We start from the raw sequence: 21,514 nt of genomic DNA on the forward strand, positions 1-21,514 counted from the left end.
ACACTTGTAACTCCAGAGGTTGCAGATATGAGAAAAGAAGGTATTTCAAGGATGAAGCTTGACTGTATCCAGTGCTGCCAGAGAATCACGTACGAAGAGGCCTGAGATTGAGCATTTGGCTTAGGATGGTTGGAAGTCACTGGAGAGCTTGTCCAGAGCTGTCTCACTGGTACAGTGTGGGCAAACACCTGAGTGAAGTATGTTGGGAAAGACTGGGAGAAGGGAAGTGGACACTCCATCTCTTTCAAGGAATTGAGCTGTAAAGAGGAGTACAAGAAAGTAAGGGGCTGTAGCTGCAGGATGGGTGAGCACAGTGTTGAAAGAGAGTTGGTTTGCTGTTGTATTTTTAGGTTGGAAGGTTTAACAGCATATTTATATGTTGATGAGAAAAATCCAGTAGAGAGGGGCAAAGGAGGACTTGTAGGAAAGCAAAGGAAGAACTGCTGGAGCTCGTATCTTTGAGTAGGCAAAAGGATAGGATCCATCCAGGAGATGCTCTTAGACAGGAACATGGAGAGTTCATCCAGATGGTGGGGCAGTGGCCCAGATGCCAACAGGAGGCATGCAAGTTCTCACTGCTTCTGTGTTCTCAGTGAAGAATAAGACCAAGTCATCATGTGGGAGTAAGGATAAGAGCGGAGCTGTTGGAAGTGTGGGGGGGTGCATGGACCTGGCATTGTGCAGCCCTGCAGCCTCCCAGAAGGAGCTGTGCTTGTGTATACAGAGGAGGACCAGTCATGCTAAGCTGTCTGGGTGTGGGTGGAGTAGGCAGAGAGGTGGACGTAGCCCAAGTTGGGGTTCTTGTCAGGAAAAGTATTATGTAGAGAGAGAGGGGCATTTCCACAGGAAACAAAGTCAATTGCTCTAAGAGAACCTTAAGTACAAATTTCTAAAATCTGTTTTCTTCATGGTTGGGTGAAACAGTGGATTCACCTGTGGATGGATCATTAGTGAATATCTTCTGAGTACAAAGATTTGCCCATCATCAAGTAATCACTTTTTTAAAAAAAAAATTTATTCTTTAAGTATAGTTGATAGTCAATGTTATATTAGTTTCAGATGCACAACATAGTGCTTGGACACTTCTATACATTAGCCAGTGCTCACCAAAAACTGTTGTTATCATCCATCACTGTGCAACGTGAATACAGTATTATTCACTATATGCCGTGTGCTGTACTTTTCATCTCCATGGTTTATTTATATTATAACTGGAAGTTTGTACCTCTTAATTGCCTTCACCTAACTCACCCATTTCCCCTATTTCCCCCCTCTGATAAACATCAGCCATCTGGATTTATGAGTCTGTTTTGTTTGTTTTGTTTTTTATATTCTACGTATAAGTGAAATCATATGTGTCTTTCTCTGCCTGGCTTATTTCATTTATTGTAGCACCCTCTAGATTCATCCATGTTGTTGTAAATGGCAAGATCTTCTTCTTTTTTATAGCTGAGTAATATTCCATTCCACTCCATGCCATATATTTCTTATCCATTCATCTACTGATGGACACTTAGATGGCTTCCATATCTTGGTTAATTGTAAATTATGCTGCAGTGAACAAAAGGTGTGTTTATCTTTTCCACTTTGTGTTTTCATTTTCTCTGGGTAAATACGGAATAATGAGATTACTGGATTGTGTGGTATTTCTATTTTGAATTTTTTGAAGAACCTCCATACTGTTTTCCACAGTGGTTGCACCAGTTGACATTCCCCCACCAGCAGTGGGGGTCCCTTTTCTCCACATCCTTGCCAGCCCATGTTATTTCCTGTCTTTTTGATTTTAGTCATTTTAGTCATTTTAGTCATTCTGACTGCTGTAAGGTGATATTTCATTGTGGTTTTGATTTGCACTTCCCTGATGATTAGTGATGTTGAATGTCTGTTGGCCATCTGTTATGTCTTCTTTGAAGAAATGTCTATTCAGGTCCAATTTTAACCAGATTGTGTGTGTGTGTGTGTGTGTGTGTGTGTGTGTTGAGTTGAATGAATCCTTCATACATTTTGGATATTAACCTCTTATCTGAGAAATTATTTTTAAACATCTTCTCCCATTCATAGGTTGACTTTTTGTCTTGTTGATGTTTTCCTTTGCCGTGTAAAACCTTTTTATATTGGTGTAGTCCCAATAGTTTGTTTTTGCTTTTGTTTCCCATGCCTCAGGAGACATATCCATAAGTATGTTGCTAAAAGCAGTGTGCAAAACATACTGCCCATGTTTTTTTTAGAAGTTTCATGGTTTCAGGTCTCACATTTAGGTCTTTAATCTATTTTGAGTTTATTTTTGTGTGTGGTGTAAGAAAGTGGTCCAGTTTCTTTCTTGTATGTAGCTGTCCAGTTTTCCCAACACCATTTGTTGAAGAAACTGCCTTTTCCCCATTGTATATTCTTGATTCCTTTGTCATAGATTAACTGACCATATAGGCATGGGTTTATTACTGGGCTCTCTATTTTGTTTCATTCTCTATGTGTCTATATTTCTGTGCCAGTACCATACTGTTCTGATTACTACAGCTTTGTAGTATATATTGAGATCTGGAATTGTAATACTTCAGTTTTGTTTTTCTTTGTCAAGATTGCTTTGGCTATTTGAAGTCTTTTGTGGTTCCATAGAAATTTAGGATTATTTGTTCTAGTTCTGTGAAAAAGTCTATTGGTATTTTGATAGAGATTACATTAAATCTGCAGATTGCTTTGGGCAGTAGGGACATTTTAACAGTATTCTTCCAATTCAGAAACATGGTATACCTTTCCATTTGTTTGTGCTGTCCTTAATTTCCTTCATCAGTGTCTTGTAGATTTCAGTGTATAGGTCTTTCACATCCTTGGTTAAATATATTCCTAGGTATTTTATTCTTTTTGGTACAATTGTTAATGGGATTGTTTTTTAAATTTCTCTTTATGCTACTCCATTATAAGTGTATAGAAATGCAACAGATTTCTGTCTATCAATTCTGTATCCTGGAAATTTACTGAATTCATTTATTCCAATCATTTTTTGGTGGAATCTTTAGGGTTTTCTATATATCGTATCATGTCATCTGCAAATAATGAAAGTTTCACTTCTTCCTTACCAATTTGGATGATTTTATTTCTTGTCTGATTGCTACAAGTAAAGCTTCCAGTACTATGTTGAATAAAAGTGGTGAGAGTAGACATTCTTGTCTTTCTCTTGATCTTACAGAAAATATTTCAGTTTTTCACCATTGAGTATGATGTTAGCTGTGGATTTTTTTAAGGGATATTTCCTCTAAACCCACTTTGTTGAGAGTTTTTATCATGAATGGATGTTGTATTTTGTAGGATGCTTTTTCTACATCTACAGAGATGATCATATGGTTTTTATCCTTTCCCTTGTTGATATGATGTATCACGTTGATTGATTTGCAAATGTTGAACCACTGTTGCATCCCTGGAATAAATCTCACTTGATTATGTTGAATGATCCTTTTAATATATAGTTGATACCAGTTTGCTAATATTTTGTTAACTATTTTTGCATGTATATTTACTAGAAATATTGGCCTGTGGTTTTCTTTTTTTGTACAGTCTTTATCTGGTTTTGGCATCAGGGTAATGCTGGCCTGGTTCTGACTTTTGTAGGGAGTTTTTATTACTACTGATTCAATTTTATTACTAGTAATTGGTCTGTTCAAATTTTCTGTTTCTTCCTGGTTCAGTTTTGAAGGATTGTATGTTTCTAAAAATTTATCCATTTTTTCTAGGTTGTCTAATATTTGGCACATACTTTTTCGTAATATTCTCTTCTATTTCTTTGTGTTTTTGTGGTGTCAGTAGTGTTTCTGCTTCATTTCTGGTTTTATTTATTTATTTATTACAGCAATAATTTACATTTTTATTCTTGTTTTATTTATTTGAGTCCTCTATTGATAACTTTATCTAAAGAGTTATCAATTTTGTTTATCTTTTCAAAGAACCAGCCCTTGGTTTCACTGGGCTTTTCTTTTAGTCTCTATTTCATTTCCTTCTGCTCTAATCCTTATTATTTCTTCTATTAGCTTTGGCTTTGTTTGTTCTTTTTCTTTTTTTAAAATTTTTTTGAAGATTTTATTTATTTATTTGACAGAGAGAGATAGCGAGAGCAGGAACACAAGCAGGGGGAGTGGGAGAGGGAGAAGCAGGCTTCCTGCTGAGCAGGGAGCCCGATGTGGGACTCGATCCCAGGACCCTGGGATCATGACCTGAGCTGAAGGCCGATGCTTAATGACTGAGCCACCCAGGTGCCCCTGTTTGTTCTTTTTCTAGCTCCTGTAGGGGTAAGCTTGTTGTTTATGATTTTTCTTATTTTTTTATCATTGTTTTAAAAATTATTTTCCATATGAATTTCCTTTTTTTATCAAAAAGGATGGTCTGTTATTTTATTGACAGTAGGAAATTGAGTCATAAAACTTAATAAAACTTTTTAAAGAATGTGTGACATTCCCTTGTACAGTCATTTTGTTATTTCCTTTATGCCATTTAATAACAACACTAAACAGACTTATCTTTATTAACCCCCAAAATAAATCATTTCTTTCAGGAGAAGTTACTCAAGAGATACCAATTGAATTTATCTCAGATATTTGTTTATGCAGGTATTCTTTGTAGTTAGCTTACTCTGAAAGCTCTTTGTATTTTTTAAATTATAATTTTAGTATAATTAACAGTGTTATATGAGTTTCAGGTATAAAATGTAGTGATTCAACAATTCTATACATTACTCAGTGCTTATCATGATAAGTATACTCTTAATCCCCATCACCTATTTCACCCACCCCCACCCACCTCCCCTCTGGTAACCATGACTTTGTTCTCTAGAGTTAAGAGTCTTATTTTTGGTGCATCTATTTTATTTTTTGGTCCTTTGCTTTGTCTTAAATTCTACAAATGAGTGAAATTATATGGTATTTGTCTTTCTCTGATTGACTTACTTCACTTAGCATTATACCCTGTAGGTCTATCCATGTTGTTACAAATGGCAAGATTTCATTCCTTTTTATGGCTGAATAATACTCCACTGTGTATATATACCATTCATCTATTGATGGACACTTGGGCTGCTTATATAATTTGGCTATTGTAAATAATGCTTCAGTAAACATAGTGGTGCATATATCTTTTTTAATTAGTTGTTTTTTTGTATTTCTTGAGTAAATCCCCAGTAGTGGAATTACTGGATCATATGGTAATTTTATTTTTAACGTTTTGAGGAACCTGCATACTGTTTTCCATAGTGGCTGTACCAGTTTGCATTCCCACCAATAGTGCTCAAGAGTTCCTTTTCTCCACATGCTCGCCAACACTTGTTGTTTCTTGGCGTTTTGATTTTAGCCATTCTGAGAGGTGTTATTAGGCAACATCTCATTATGGTTTTGATTAGCATTTCCCTGATAATTACCGATGTTGAACATCTTTTCATGTGTCTGTTGGTCATCTGGGTGTCTTTTTTGGAGAAATGTCTGTTCATGTTTTCTGCCCATTTTTAACTGGATTGTTTGTTTTTTTGTGTTGAGTTGTAGAAGTTCTTTATATATTTTTGATACTAACCCTTTGTCAGATATGTCATTTGCAAATATCTTCTCCCATTCAGTTATCTTTTAGTTTTATTGATTCCTTTACTGTGCAGAAGCTTTTTATTCTGAAGTAGTCCCAGTAGTTTATTGTTGCTTTTGTTTCCCTGGCCTCAGGAGACATACCCGTAAATATGTTGCTATAACCAACATCAGAGATTACTGCCTGTGTTCTCTTCTAGGATTTTTATAGTTTCAGGTCTCACATTTAGGTCTTTAATCCATTTTTAATTTACTTTTGTGTATAGTGTGAGAAAGTGGTCCAGTTTCTTTCTTATCTATAGCTGTCCAGTTTTCCCAACACCATTTGTTGAAGAAACTGCCTTTTTCCCATTGTATATTCTTGCCTCCTTTATAAAAGATTAATTGACCATATAATCATGGGCTTATTTCTGGGCTCTCTGTTCTGTTCCATTGATTTATGTGTCTATTTTTGTGTCAATACCATACTGTTTTGATTACTACAGCTTTGTAGTATATCTTGAAATATGGGAGTGTGATACCTCCAGTTTTGTTTTTTTTTTTCCCCCAAGATTGCTTTGCCTATCCAAGGTCTTTTTTTTTTTTTTTTTTTTAGTTCCATACAAATTTTAGGATTGTTTGTTCTAGTTCTGTGAAAAATGCTGTTGGTATTGTGATAGGGGTTGCATTAAGTGTGTAGATTGCTGTGGGTAGTATAGACGTTTCAACAATATTGTTTCTTCCAATCTGTGAGCATGGAATATCCTTACTTTTGTATCTGGCGTCCTCAATTTCATTCACTTATTCTTTATAGTTTTCAGAGAATAGGACTTTTACCGTCCTTGATTAACTTTATTCTTAGGTATTTTATACTTTTTGGTGCAATTATGAATGGGATTGTTTTCTTAATTTCTCTTTGTGCTGCCTCATTATTAGTGTATAGAAATGCAACAGATTTTTTTTTTTTTAAGATTTTATTTATTCATTCAAGACACAGAGATACAGAGAGAGAGAGAGCACGAGCAGGGGGAGAGGCAGAGGGAGAAGCAGGCTCCCCGCTGAGCCAGGAGCTGGCCGTGGGGCTCAATCCCAGGACCCTGGGATCATGACCCGAGCCGAAGGCAGATGCTTAACAATCTGAGCCACCCAGGCGCCCCTGCAACAGATTTCTGTACATTGATTTTTGTATCCTGTGGCCTTATGGCATTAATTTATCAGTTCTGGTAGTTTTTTTTTGGTGGAGGCTTTAGGATTTTCTGTGTATATAGTATCATGTCATCTGCAGATTGTGAACATTGTACTTCTTCCTTACCAGTTTGAGTGCCTTTTATTTCTTGTCTGATTGCTGCAGCTAGGTCTTCCAGTACTATGTTGAAGAAAGTGGTTATAGTGGACATCTGTCTTATTCCTGACCATAAGAGGAAAGCTCTCAGGTTTTCACCATTGAGTATGATGTTAACTGTGAGTTTTCATTTATGGCCTTTATTATGTTGCAGTGTATTCCCTGTAAACCTACTTTGTTGAGGTGTTTTGTTTTTTTAAATCATGAATGGATGTTGTACTTTGTCAAATGTTTTTTCTGTACCTATTGAAATGATCGTACAGTTTTTGTCCTTTCTCTTATTGATATAATGAATCAGTTTGATTGACTTGCAAATATTGAACCACCCTTACATCCCAGGAATAAATCCCACTTGATCGTGATGAATGCTTTTTAAAAGGTATTACTGTAGTTCTCTTTCTTTGTAGTGTCTTTATCTGGTTTTGGTATCAGGGTAATGCTCATAAAATGAATTTATAAGCTTTCTTTCCTTCTGTTTTTTCAGAATAGTTGGAGAAGAATAGGTATAAACTCTTCTAAATGTTTGGTAGAATTCACCTGTGAAGTCTTCTGGTCCTGAACTTCTGTTTGTTGGGAGTTTTTTGACCACTGATTGGATTTCATTGCTGGTGGTCAGTCTGTTCAAATTTTCTATTTCTTCCTGATTCAGTTTTGGGAGGTTCTCTGTTTCTAGGAATTTAATTCTAGGTTGTCCAATTTGTTGGCATATAATTTTTCGTAATATTCTCTTACAATCCTTGTCTTTCTGTAGTGTCGGTTGTTATTCCTCCTCTTTCAGTTTTCATTTTGTTTGAGTCCTATATATATATCTCTCTCAATCTCCCTCAATCTCTCTCTCTCTTTCTTAATGAGTCTGACTAAAGATTTATCAATTTTGTTGATCTTTTCAAAGAACCAGCTCTGGTTTCATTGATCTGTTCTATTGTTTTTTTTAGTTTCTACTTTGTTTATTTCTGCTCTAATCTTTATAATTTCCTTCCTTCTACTGTTTTTTGGTTTTGTTCTTTTTCTTGCTCTTTAGATGTAAGGTTAGGTTGTTTGAGATTTTTATTGCTTCTTGAGGTGGGCCTGTATAGCAATAAAATTCCCTCTTAGAACAGCTTTTGCTGCATCCCAAAGATACTGGACTGTTGTGTTTTCATTTTCATTTGTCTCCATGTATTTTTTTTATTTCCTCTTTGGTTTCTTGATTAACCCATTCGTTGTTTAGGAGCATGTTCTCTAACCTCCATGTATTTGTGCTCTTTCTAGATTTTTCTTATGATTGATTTCTAGTTTCATAACATTGTGGTCAGAAAAGATGTATGGTATGGCCTTGATCTTTTTGAATTTGTTGAGACTTGTTTTGTGGCCTATTATGTAATCTATTCTGGAGAATGTACTTGAAAAGAATGTGTATTCTGCTGTTTTTGATGAAATACTCTGGATGTATGTGTTAGATTCATCTGGTTCAATGAATCATTCAAAGCCACTGTTTCCTTGTTGGTTATCTGTTTGGATGACCTATCCATTTATGTAAGTTAGATGTTAAAGTCCCCTACTATTATTGTATTACTATCGATTACTTCCTTTATGTTTGTTATTAGCTGGTTTATGTATTTTGGTGCTCCCATGTTTGGTGCATAAATATTTACAATTTTTATACTTCCTGTTGGATTGTTCACTCGATGATTACATACTGTCCTTCTTTGTCTCTGTTAGTCTTTGCTTTCAAATATATTTTGTCTGATATAAGTATTGCTATCCTGCTTTCTTTTCCCCTCCATTTGTATGATACTTTTTTTATATCTTCACTTTCAGTCTGCCTTTGTCTAGGACTGAAACTAACCCCTTGTAGGCAGCATAGAGATGGGTCTTGCTTTTTTATTCATCCATCACCCGATGTCTTTTGATTAGAGTATTTACTCTATTTACATTCATAGTATTATTGATTATTGAAGTATGTACTTATTGTTTTGTTGCTCTATGGTTTTTGTATTTTGTCTATGTTCCTTTTTTTTCTCTTGATCTCTTCTCTCATTGCTCTTTGGTGATATACTTGGATTCCTTTCTCCTTATTTTTTGCATATCTATTACTGATTTTTGATTTGTGGTTACCATATTAAGTGGTTACTATATTAAGTTGATGGTCACTTAAGTTTGAACCCATTCTTTACTCCTCTTCCCCCACGTTTTAGGTATGTGGTGTCACATTTTACATCCTTTTATTTTGTGAATCCTTGACTGATTTTTATAGATATACTTAATACCACTTTTGTGCTTCCTACTTTTGTTACTCCTACTTATGGTCTTTCCTTTCTACACAAAGTGTCCCCTTTAACATTTTCTATAGGGCTGGTTTAATGGTGATGGATTTTTCTTTGACTTTTGTTTGTCTGGGAAACTCTTTATCTCTTTATCTCTCCTTCATTCTGAATGAAAGCCTTGCTGGATAGAGTATATATTTTTTAAAGATTTATTTATTTATTTGAGAGAGCGAGAGTGCACAGTGGGGAGAGGGAGAGGGAGAGAGAATCCCAAGCGGACTCCGGGCTGAGCGTGGAGCCCAAGGTGGGGCTCGATCTCACTACCCTGAGATCATGACCTGAGCCAAAACCAAGAATCAGATGCTCAACTGACTGTGCCACCCAGGCGCCCATGGATAGAGTACTTTGCTTGCAGGTTTCTTTCCATCAGCATTTGGAATACATCATGCCACTCTGTTCTGGCCTACAGAGTTTCTGCTAAAAACTCAGTTGATACCCTTGTGGAGTTTCCCTTGTACATAACTATTTTCTTTTTAATTGCTGCTTTTAAAATTCTCTCTTATTTACTACTTATTGCCATTTTAATTACTATGTGTCTTGGCATGGACCTCCTTGGGTTGTTATTGTTAGAGGCTCTGTGTGCCTACTAGATCTGGATTTCTTTTTCCTTCCCCAGATTAGGGACGTTTTCACCTATTATTTCTTGAAATAAATTTTCTGCCCCCTTTTCTCTCTCTTCTTCTTCTAGGATCCCTATAAAGCAAATGTTACTATACTAGATGGTGTCGCTGAGTTCCCTAAGTCTATTTTCATTTATTATTATTATTTTTTCTCTCTCCTGTTAGGCTTGATTGCTTTCCATTACTCCATCCTCCAGAGCTGATCCATTTTTCTGCTTCTTCTTGTCTACTATTTATTCTGTCTAGTGTATTCTTAATATCAGTTATTGAGTTCTTCATCTCTGGTTCTTTTTTATGTTTCCTATCTTTTTGTTGAAGGTCTTATTGAGGTTCTTCACTCTTTTCTCAAGTCCAGTGAGTATCTTTATGACCATTACTTTAAATTCTCTATGAGGCATATTACTTATCTCCATTTCATTTACCTCTTTTGCTGTGATTTTGTCCTATTCTTTCATTTGGGACCTATTCCTTGTCTTCTCATTTTGTCTAACTCTCTGTTTTTATGTTAGGAAAGTCAGCTACATCTTGCCAGTCAGTTACATCATGCAACAGCTCTCTTTGCCAGTTTGTGGGCAGGGTTTTGTCCCTGTGTTGTTAGTGGGCTTGAGTTGAGTCTGATCAGGCATTTACCAAAGATGCAGTAGCACTGAACTGCAGGGCACTCCCTGTGATGTCCCCTGGGAAGCTTTCATTGGTGGGTGGGGTCTGTAGTCAGACCATATGTCTGCCCCCAGTCCGCTGCTGGGGCTGCAGTTGGACTGGTGTGTGTGGTTATCTTCCCCTCCCTCCCAGGGTAGGAGTCACCTTGGAGTGGTGCTGGCCCCTGTGAGGGCTGCTTGCACACTGCCAGACTTGTGGCACCACTTTGGATGGGCTCTGGCAAAGGGCGCATTGGATGGGGTAGGTCTGCAAGAAAACATGGATGAGGGTATGCAGTGCCAGCCAGGTCTGTGTGGTTCTGTGGACGGGGTCTTGCAGCCACCTGTAAAAACCCCTGCTGAGCCCAGCCTGGCTGGAGGGGGCAGATGCATGGAGACATGTGGTAGTGGGATGTGCTGTTAACAAACTAGATGGAGAGTGTTGGCACTATGCTGGTTCCCACAGGTGTCTGTATATCTAGGCTAGGGGGCAGGAGAGGGATATGGTGCCTGCCAGCTCTTTTCTTCTTGGAGAAGTCTCCCCGTGATCCCTGCATCTCCAGCACATGTTCTGAGATTAGCAAATACTTCTTCCCATATACCCCAGGCATTTTTCAAACTGTTGCTTCCATGCCGTATCGCAGTGGGGCTGTTTGTTGTGGTGTCTCTTTAAGGGCCGGGACTCCACCCTCCCAGTTCTCCCAGAGCCAAGCCTGCTGATTTTTAAAGTTCCAGGTCTTAAGCCCCACTAATTTTTAGGCCCCTCTAGTTTTCAAAGCCAAATGTTATGAGAATCCATCTTCCTTGTGAGGGTCCCCCATGCCTGGGGTGCCTGGTGTGGGGATCTGCTCCACTCCTCTCTCCTCTCCGTGTCCACTGCATACCTCCCCATGGACAGTCCCATGGGTGTGACTCCGCACCTCATCTCCACCTTTTCTACTCTCAGTGTAGTCTGTTCTCTACATTTAGCTGTGGAAAGTCTCTTCTGCCAGTCTTTAGGTCATTTTCTGGGTTATTTATACTAATGTGGGTGTTATATCCCTGGGATGAGTTGAGCTTAAGGATCCTTCTACTCTGCCATCTTTTCCAGAAGTCCCAAGATTTTTCTTATTTCTTGAGGTAGGCCTGTATCACTATAAACTTCTCTCTTTGAACTGTTATTGCTGGGTCCCAAAGATTTGGGCTATTGTGTTTTCACTTTCATTTGTCTCCATATGTTTTTTTTGTTGTTGGTTTGTTTTGATTTCTTTATTGACTGGTTTTTTAATAGCATGTTGTTTAGCCTCTCTCTGTTTGTGGGTTTTTTCCAGTTTTTTTTTTTTCTTAGTATTGATTTCTAATTTCATACCATTGTGGTTAGAAAAGATAATTAATATGATTTCAGTCTTCTTAAATTTATTGACACTTGTTTTGTGGCCTAACATGTGTTCTGACCTGGAGAATGTTCCATGTTCACTTTGAAAAGAATGTGTTTTCTGCTCTTTTTGGATGGAATGTTCTGTACTTACCTGTTAGATCCATCTAGTCTAATGTGTTGTTCGAAGCCACTGTTTCCTTCTTGATTTTCTGTCTTTATGAACTATTCTTGGATGTAGGTGAGCTGTTAAAAGTCCTCTACTATTATTTTATTGTTATCCATTTCTCCCTTTATGTCTGTTAATATTTGCTTTATGTATTTAGGTGCTCCTGTGTTGGGTACATAGATGTTTACAATTTTTATCTACTCTTATGGGATCAATCTCTTTATCATTTTGTAGTGCCCTTCTTTGTCTCTTACTAAAGTCTTTGTTTTAACGTCTTTTTTGTCTAAGTATTGCTGTTGTTATTTTATTTCATTTTTTTTTGCTTCCATTTGAATTGGAAATGTTTTTCCATCCCTTCACATTGTCTTTATGTGTCTTTAGGTCTAAAGTGAGTCTTTTTTAGGATATAGATGGGTCTTTTCTTTTTTTTTTTTTTAAACCCACTCAACCAGTGTCTTTTGAGTGGAACATTTAGTCCATTTACATTTAAGGTAATTATTAAGAAGTATGTACTTATTGCCATTTGTTAACTGTTGTCTGGTTGTTTTTGTAGTTCCTCTCTGTTCCTTTATTCTGTGCTTGTTCCCTTACTTTCTGGTTTGATGGCTTTCTTTAGTGTTCGCTTGGATTCCTTTCTGTTTATTTTTTGTGTATCCATGATAGGTTTTGATGTGTGGTTAGTGTTTGGTTCATATATAAAATCCTCTGTGTTTCTCAGTCTATATTAAATTGATGGTCACTTAAGTTCAAACACATCCTAAAAGCACTACTTTTTTTTCTCCCCTCTCCACATTCTATGTACTTAAGGTCATATTTTACATATTTTTGTGTATCCCTCAACTAATTTTTGCAGATATAATGGATTTTACTATGTTTGTGTTTTAACCTCCATAGTGGCTTTTTAAGTAATTAATCTACTACCTTTACTCTTTGTATTTTTACCTGTAATTTTTTTTTCCTTTCATAATTTTCTTAACTCTAGTTATGGCCTTTTTTTCCTCTTTAACTTTTTTCTTTTTTTGTAAGGCTAGTTTAGTGGTCATGAACTCCTTTGACTTTTGTTTGGGAAATTCTCTCTCTCCTATTCTGAACAATAACATTGCTGAGTAGAGTATTCTTGGTAGCAGATTTTTTCCTTTCAGCCCTTTGAATATATCATGCCACCACCCTGTGGCCCACAAAGTTTGTGCTGAAAAATCAGCAGAGCGCCTTATGGGGTTTCCCTTGTATGTAACTCTTTTCTCTTGCTGTTTTTAAAATTCTCTCTTTATCATTACTTTTTGGCATTGTAGTTATGTATCTTGGTGGGGACCTCCTTAGATTCATCTTATTAAGTGTTCTTCCTGCTTCCTCTATCTAGATATAGTTCTTTTCCTAGATTAGGGAAGTTTTCAGCTATTATTTCTTCAAATAAATTTTTTTGCTCTTTTCATCCTGTCTTCTCCTTCTGGGATCCCTTTAATGCAAGTAGTATGCTCAATGATGTCACTTAGTCCCCTTAACCTATTCTCATTTTTCACTGTTCTTTTTCTTTTTGTTGTTTTGCTTGTTTGCTTTCCATTACCCTGTCTTCCAGAATGTTGATACATTCTTCTGCATTCTCTGATCTGCTGTTGATTCCCACTAGTCTATTTTTTGTCATTGAATTCTTCATCTCTTGACTGGTTCTTTTTTTATATTTTCTATCTCTTTGTTGACGTTTTATCCACTCTTTTCTCAAGAACAGTGAATAATCTTTATGACCATTACTTTAAATTCTTTTTCAGGCATATTACTTATCTCTGTTTTATTTAGCTTTTTTTCCTTGATCGTGTTGTTCTTTCCTTTGGAACATATTTTTCTGTCCCCTCATTGTCTCTCTGTGCTTGTTTCTGTAGAAGGGAGGTGAGCTACATCTCCTAGTTTTGAAAGTAGTGGTCTTGTGTAGAACATGTTAGGTGCCCTGTAGTGCAGTCCCCCCCGGTCACCAGAATCAGGCACTCCAGGAGTGTCCCTTATGAGGGCTCTGTGTCGTGGCTGAACCCCATTTGCCTTCAGTCCAGTCAACTACAATGTCCTGCCTTGCCAGCTATGGACAAGGTTTAGTTCCTGTACTGTTGAGAGGCTTCTCTGAGGCCACTACAGGCATATTGATGAATGGGGCCAGCAGTCAGACTAGGTCTCTGCAATCTGCTTCTGTCACACCTGCAGGCACACCCAGCATGGCAAGATTTGATCCCTGGGCAGGTAACAAAAAGGATTGGCTGCAGGAACTGTGGGCTTGCAGGTTTGTGGGGTTATCTCCCACCTCTCCAAGGCAGGAGTCACTTTGGAGTGATACCCATCCCTGCTCAGAGTTGCTTGCAGAGTGTGTTAGGACAAGACCTGCTTTGGAGGGACACCTGCTGATGCAGGTGTTTGGATGGGGCAGGGCCTGTCGTGCTAGCCAGATAGATGGAGAGTGCTAACACTGGTTTCCACGTGTCCAACCGTCTAGGCTGGGGGAGGGCAAGAGAAATGGCACCCACCAGCACTTTTGTTTCTGGAGAAATCTCTTGAAGATCCCTATTCCTCCAGGACATTTTCTTGGATTAGTAAATAAATGTTTTTCACATATGCTCCAGGGACTTTTCAAACTGCAGATTCTGTGTTGTGTCTCAGGCCAACTGTTATTGCATTTCTAACCTTATATCTAAATATTTGTCAGTTTCTCCCTCTATGTCTGTTAATATTTAATGTATTTAAATGGTCCTGTGTTGCATAGGTGTTTATAATTATTATCTCCTCTTGTATGATTGATCGCTTTGTCATTATGTTGTGCCCTTCTTTGTCTCTTGCTATACAGTCTTTGTTTTAAAGTCTATTTTGTCTGATAAAAGTATTGCTACCCTGGCTTTTTTGTTATTTCCATTTGCATGGAGTATCTTTTTTTGATCCCTTCACTTTCAGTCTATATGTGTCTTTAGGTCTGAATTGAGTCTCTTATAGGCAACATATAGATGGGTCTTTTTTTTTTTTTTTTTTTTTTAAGATTTTTTTATTTATTTACTTGAGAGAGAGAGAATGAGAGACAGAGAGCATGAGAGGGAGGAGGGTCAGAGGGAGAAGCAGACTCCCCGCCGAGCAGGGAGCCCGATGCGGGACTCGATCCTGGGACTCCAGGATCATGACCTGAGCTGAAGGCAGTCGCCCAACCAACTGAGCCACCCAGGCGCCCTTTTTTTTTTTTTTTAATCCATTTATTCATCCTGTGTCTTTTGTTTGGAGCAATTAGACCATTTACATTTAAAGCTATTATTGATTGGTATGTACTTACTGCAATTTTGTTAATTGTTTACTGGTTGTTTTATATTTCTTCTCCGTTCCTTCGTCTTTTTCTTTCCCTTTGTGATAACTTTCTTTACTGTTATGCTTGGATTCCTTTTTCTTTATTTTTTTGGTTATCTAGTATAGGTTTTTCATGTATGGTTACCATGTAGTTCGTATATAATAATCTGAATATATAGCAGTCTGTATTTAGTTGATGGTCAGTTTATTTCTTACACATTCTAAAAGTACTATATTTTTACTCCCCCCACATTTTATGTATATGTTGCCATAATTTACGTTTTTATTTTATGAGTCCCTTAACTAATTTTTTTGATGTAATTAATTTTACTACTGTTCTTTTAACCTTCATACTAGTGCTACATGTGATTGGTCTACTATATTGTAAGTTTGCTTTTGATCATGAAATATTTCCTTTCATTTTTTTCTTCTACTTATGACATTTTCTCTTTTTTCTTTTCTTTTCTTTTCTTTTTTTCTTATGACCTTTTCTTTTCCACTTAAGGAAGTCCCTTTAGCATTTCCTGTAAGGCCAGTTTAGTGGTTTAGCTCTTTTAATTTTTGTTTGGAAAACTGTTTATTTCTCCTTTAATTCTGATTGGTGACCTTGCCAGATAGAGTATTCTTTGTTGTAGGTATTTTTTCCAGGACTTTGAATATATCATCCCATTCCCTTCTGGCCTGCAAATTTTCTGCTGAAGCCTTATGGGATTTCCTTTGGACATAACTAGTTCCTTTTCTCCTGCTGCTTTTAAGATTCTCTATCTTTAATCTTTGATATTTTAATTATTTGTTTTGGTGTACCTCCTTGGCTTCGTCCTGTTTTGGTCTTTCTGTGCTTCCTGGAACTAGGTATCCATTTCCTTTCTCAAATTACCAAAGTTTTCACCTGTTATTTCTTCAGATAAGTTTTCTGCCCCATTCTCTGTCTTCTTTTTCTGGAATCCCTATAATGCTAATGTTAATATACTTGATGTTGTCCCAGAAATCCCTTAACCTATCCTGATTTTATTTTCATTCTTTTTTCTTTTTGCTGTTTCGCTTAGATGCTTTCCATTTCTGTGTCTTCCAGGTCACCAATCCATTTTTCTGCATCTGCTAATCTAATGTTGATTCTCTTTAGTGTATTTTTCATTTCAGTTATTGTATTCTTCAACTATGATTTGTTCTATTTTTATATTTTCTATTTGTTGAAGATCTCACTAAGTTCATCCACTCCTCAGTCTGGCGAGCATCTTTATGATCATTACTTTGAACTCTTTATCAGATAGAATGCTTATCTCCATTTTATTTGGTCCTTTTTCTGAGGTTTTATCTTGTTCTTTCATTTGGAGTATATTCCTTTGTCTTCCCATTTTGCTTGACTTCCTGTGTTTGCTTCTGTGAATTAGTCAGAACAGCTACTTCTAAACTTTAAGGGATAGTCTTGTATATGGTCTTCCCCTGTGTAGACTGTGTACCTGGTGACTTTGGCTGGCCAGCTAGAACTGTGGTGTGAGGCCCTTTGTGCTGAGGCTGTCCTGGTGGGATGGCTGGAGCTGAAGTGGGCATGGGCTGGAGAGGTCCCAGGGCTCTTTGCAGAGAGGGTGCCCTGGCAGGTCACCTACAGCTGAATTGGGGACAAGCTGGAGTGGAGGGGGAGTGGCTTTCTGCACAGAAGGCATCCTGGCAGGACAGCTGTAGATGAAGTGGGTACAAGCCAGGGGGTGGTCCCAGGGTGCTCAGCATAGGGCACCCGGGCAGGGCAGCTGAAATTGAGGTAGGTGTGGGCCAGGGTGTCCCAGGGTGCTACATGCAGGGAATGCTCTGGCTGGGTGGCTAGAGCCAAGATGGGGCACATGCCAGTGTGTTCTGTGGGTGCTCTACACAAGGGGTTCCCTAGTAAGTCATCTGGAGCCAAAGCAGGTGCAGGCCTGGCATGTTTCAGGGTGTTTTGCACCTTGTCACCTTGGTGATATGGCTGGAGCTGTGGTGGGTGCTGTCCTGAGGTGTCTGGTATGTGCTATACTGGGGCCATCATGGTGGGATGGCTGGAGCTCAGGCTGTTGGGGGGAGCCTGTTTGGGGGGACAGCTGGGGCTGGTGTGGCTAGGAGCCCTGGGCTCAGTAAAGGCAGTCAGCTGGCCAGGGTTACTGTACCCTGCTCCCATCCTTCCATGATCAAGGTGGAAGGCGGGGGGCGGGGGGGGATATAAACTTTAGTGTGTGCCAGTCCCTCTGACCCTGGAGAGCATTCCTGCAGCTCCTCTAGGGCAGTTTCCTTTATACTCTTTTGTTTTTTTAATCCATGGCTTTTTTTTCTGTCAACCGGGCAGAGGGATTGCAATGGTGCAGCCAACTAGGGTGCTGGACAGTACTCCCATCTGCACTATCAAGGTGGGGGGGGGGGCCTAAATGACTCTCACCAACCTCTCCAACCCCAGAGAATATTCCAGGGGTTCCCTGATGTTTGGAAGACACTCAAGAGCTAGTTTCTTTAAATTCTAGTTGTCCTTTTAAACCGTGGTTTTTCTGTGGCCCAGGGCACCTGAATTTGTTCCCAGTCCCTCAGTATCATCCGCCTCACTGCACTTTGCAGCCTTGAGGCTGGGGTTCCCACGGTTACTGTGTCTCCATCTTTCCTGCTATTCTCTCTGTGACCCCTTTATCCTTTGTTATTCCGAAGCTTTTCAGTCAGCTCTCAAAGTTCTTTAAGAGGAACTGTTCTTTTTTTTTTTTTTTTAAAGATTTTATTTATTTATTTGAGACAGAATGAGAGAGAGAGAGAGAGAGCACATGAGAGGGGGGAGGGTCAGAGGGAGAAGCAGGCTCCCTGCCGAGCAGGGAGCCCGATGCGGGACTCGATCCAGGGACTCCAGGATCATGACCTGAGCCGAAGGCAGTCGCTTAACCAACTGAGCCACCCAGGTGCCCAAGAGGAACTGTTCTATATGGAGGTGTTGACTCAGTGTATCCACGGAGGAGGTGAGTTCAGGGTCTCTGACCTTCACACCATGTCAAGTAAGCATTATTAATGCCAATAAGTTTGGTGTGTTGTTCAAAAGCCACTTGTAAAATAGATGAGAAATATAGGTTTTTGACAGAGAGAGACACAGCGAGAGAGGGAACACAAGCAGGGGGAGTAGGAGAGGGTGAAGCAGGCTTCCCCGTGGAGCAGGGAGCCCAATGTGGGGCTCGATCCCAGGACGCTGGGATCATGACCTGAGCCGAAGGCAGATGCTTAACAACTGAGCCACCTAGGCGCCCTGAGAAATATAGGTTTTTATTAATTATCAAAATGAACACATTACTTTCCCTTTATAGAATGCTTTTAATGGAAACTACCATTTATTTTATTTTTTATTTTATTTTTTAATTTTTTTAAAGATTTTATTTATTTGACACAGAGAGAGAGACAGCTAGAGAGGGAATACAAGCAGGGGGAGCAGGAGAGGGAGAAGCAGGCTCCTGGCTGAGCAGGGGGCCCGATGCGGGGCTCGATCCCAGGACCCTGGGATCATGACCTGAGCCGAAGGCAGACGCTTAACCGCTGAGCCACCCAGGTGCCCCTATTTTTTATTTTTTTTTTGAAGATTTTATTTATTTATTTGACAGAGAGAGACACAGTGAGAGAGGGAACACAAGCAGGGGGAGTGGGAGAGGGAGAAGCAGGCTTCCCGCAGAGCAGGGAACCCGATGCGGGGCTTGATCCCAGGACACTGGGATCATGACCTGAGCCGAAGGCAGACACTTAACGACTGAGCCACCCAGGCGCCCCTGGAAACTACCATTTAATTGATTGTTACTTGTTGAACAATAGATTGTTCAAGTCAGGATGTCACATAAAACTTTCTCTACCTCTTTCTGGCTCTCTCTTTTATCCACCAAGATGATTACATCCACAAGAGACTTTTACCTTAACTGAAAGTTTAGGGGAAACTTGGTTTACAGTGTAGAAAATGATGTCAAGATAATTTAGAACTAATTGTAATGAATGTGAGAGAAAAACACAGTAAGAATACAGCAATACAGACACAACAGAGGAAAAAAATGGATTTTTTTCAAACACTTTTTGTTTTAATTATTTTATTGATTTATCTTATTATTCAAGTATAGTTGACATAATATGTTACATTGGTTTCAGGTAAACAATATAGTGATTCAACAAGACTGTACATTAGTGCTCATCACAGTATAGTCACCACTTCACAATACATTATTTAATATTATTGACTATATTGCTTATGCTCTATTTTCCATTTCTGTGACTTATTTATTTTATAACTGGAAGTTTGTACCACTTAATCCTCCTCACCTCCCCATCCTTCCCACCTCCCTCCCCTCTAGCAATGAGCAGTGTGTTCTGTTTTTATGAGTCTGTTTTGTTTTTTATATTCCATATATAAGTGAAATCATATGGTATGTGTCCTTCTCTGCCTGACTTATTTAAATAGTACTCTTCTAGACTCATCCATGTTGTTACAAATGGCAATTGCATTCTTTTTTACGGCTGAGTAAAACTTCCTGGTATATATACACTACATCTTTATTATCCACTCATCTATAAATTGATGTTTAGGTTGAATCCATATCTTTGCTATTGTAAATAATGCTGTAATGAATATAGGGGTACATTCATCTTTTCAAATTAATGTTTTCATATTCTTCAAGTAAATACCTGGTAGTGCAATTATTGGATCTTATGGTATTTCTGTTTTTAATTTTTTGAGGAACTTCCATACTGTTTTCCACAGTGGTTGCACCAATTTACATTCCCATCAACAGTGTGCAAGGGTTCCCTTTTCTTTACATATTAGCCAACACTTGTCATTTTGATACTAGCCATTCTGACAGGTGTGAGGTGATGTCTCATTGTGCTTTTGATTTGCATTTCCCTGATGATTAGTGATGTTGACCATCTTTTTGTGTGTCCATTGGCCATCTATAGGTCTTATTTGCAAAATGTTTATTCACGTCCTCTGCCCATTTTTTTAACTGGGTTGTTGGAGGTATCTTTGTTTTGTTGTTGTTGCTGTTGTTGTTGTTGTTTTGGTGTTGAATTGAATGAGTCCTTTATATATTTTAGATATTAACCCCTTATTGGATAAATCATTTAGAAATATCTTTTCCCATTCAGTAAGTTGCCTTTTCATTTTGTTGATGGTTATGTTTTCTTTTAGTAGTTTTATGATTTAACATCTCACATTTTTGGCTCTTTAATCCATTTTGAGTTTATTTTTGTTTATGGTGTAAAAAAGTCCAGGTTTCATTCTTTTGCATGTAGCTATTCCGTTTTCCCAGCATCACTTCTTGAAAAGACTCTCTTTCCCCATTGTATATTCTTGCTTTCTTTGTTGTAGATTGACCATAGAAGTGTGGGTTTATTTCTGGGCTCTTTATCCTATTCCACCAATGTATTTGTCTATATTTGTGCTAGTATCATACTGTTTTGAATACTATGGCTTTGTAGTATATCATGAAATCTGGAATTGGGATACTTCCAGCTTTGTTCTTTCTCAAGACTGCTTTGGCTATTTGGAGTCCTTTGTAGTTCCAAACAAAATTTAAGATTATTTGGTCTACTACTATGAAAAATACTGTTGGCATTTTGATAGGGATTGCACTGATTTTGTAGATTGCTTTGGGTAGTAGGGACATTTTAATGATACTCATTCTTCCAATATTCATGAGGATGGTATACCTTTCCATTTGTGTCATCTTCAACTTCTTTCATCAATATCTTGTAGATTTCAGACTATACATCTTTAACTTCCTTGTTTAAATCAATTCCTAGGTACTTTATTCTTTTACTGGATGGAATGTTTTAATTTTGCTTTCTGCTAATTATTAGTGTATAGAAATGCAACATATTTCTGTATATTACTTTTGTATCCTGCAAATTTACTGAAGTCATTTATAAGTTCAATAGTTTTTTGGTGGCGTCTTTAGGGTTTATTATATAGAGTATCATGTCACCTGAAAATGTATAAAGTTTTGCTTCCTCCTTACTAAGTTGGATGCCTTTTATTCTTTTTTCTTTTCTGACTGCTGCAGCTAGGACTTCATATGACTTTATGTTGAATAAAAGTGGTGAGACTGCATATCCTTGTCTTGTTCCTGATCTTAAAGAAAAATTTTTCAGTTTTTCAATATTCAGTTTGATGTTTGCTGTGGGTTTTTCATATGTGGCCTTTATTATGTTGAGATATATTCCCTTTAAGCCTACTTTGTTGAGAGTTTTTTATCATGACCAGATGTTGAATTTACTAA

General features: G+C 38.0%; 1 protein-coding gene across 1 annotated transcript in view; it reads left to right on the plus strand.

The window, feature by feature from the left end:
• The window catches only part of RARRES1 (retinoic acid receptor responder 1), a 50,850-nt gene that overhangs the window by 21,893 nt on the left and 7,443 nt on the right, over positions 1 to 21,514 (plus strand). The gene's annotated exons all lie outside the window — the stretch shown is intronic.

Source organism: Halichoerus grypus, chromosome 1 (genome assembly GCF_964656455.1).
Source record: "Halichoerus grypus chromosome 1, mHalGry1.hap1.1, whole genome shotgun sequence".
In the NCBI taxonomy this organism is placed as follows: domain Eukaryota; kingdom Metazoa; phylum Chordata; class Mammalia; order Carnivora; family Phocidae; genus Halichoerus; species Halichoerus grypus.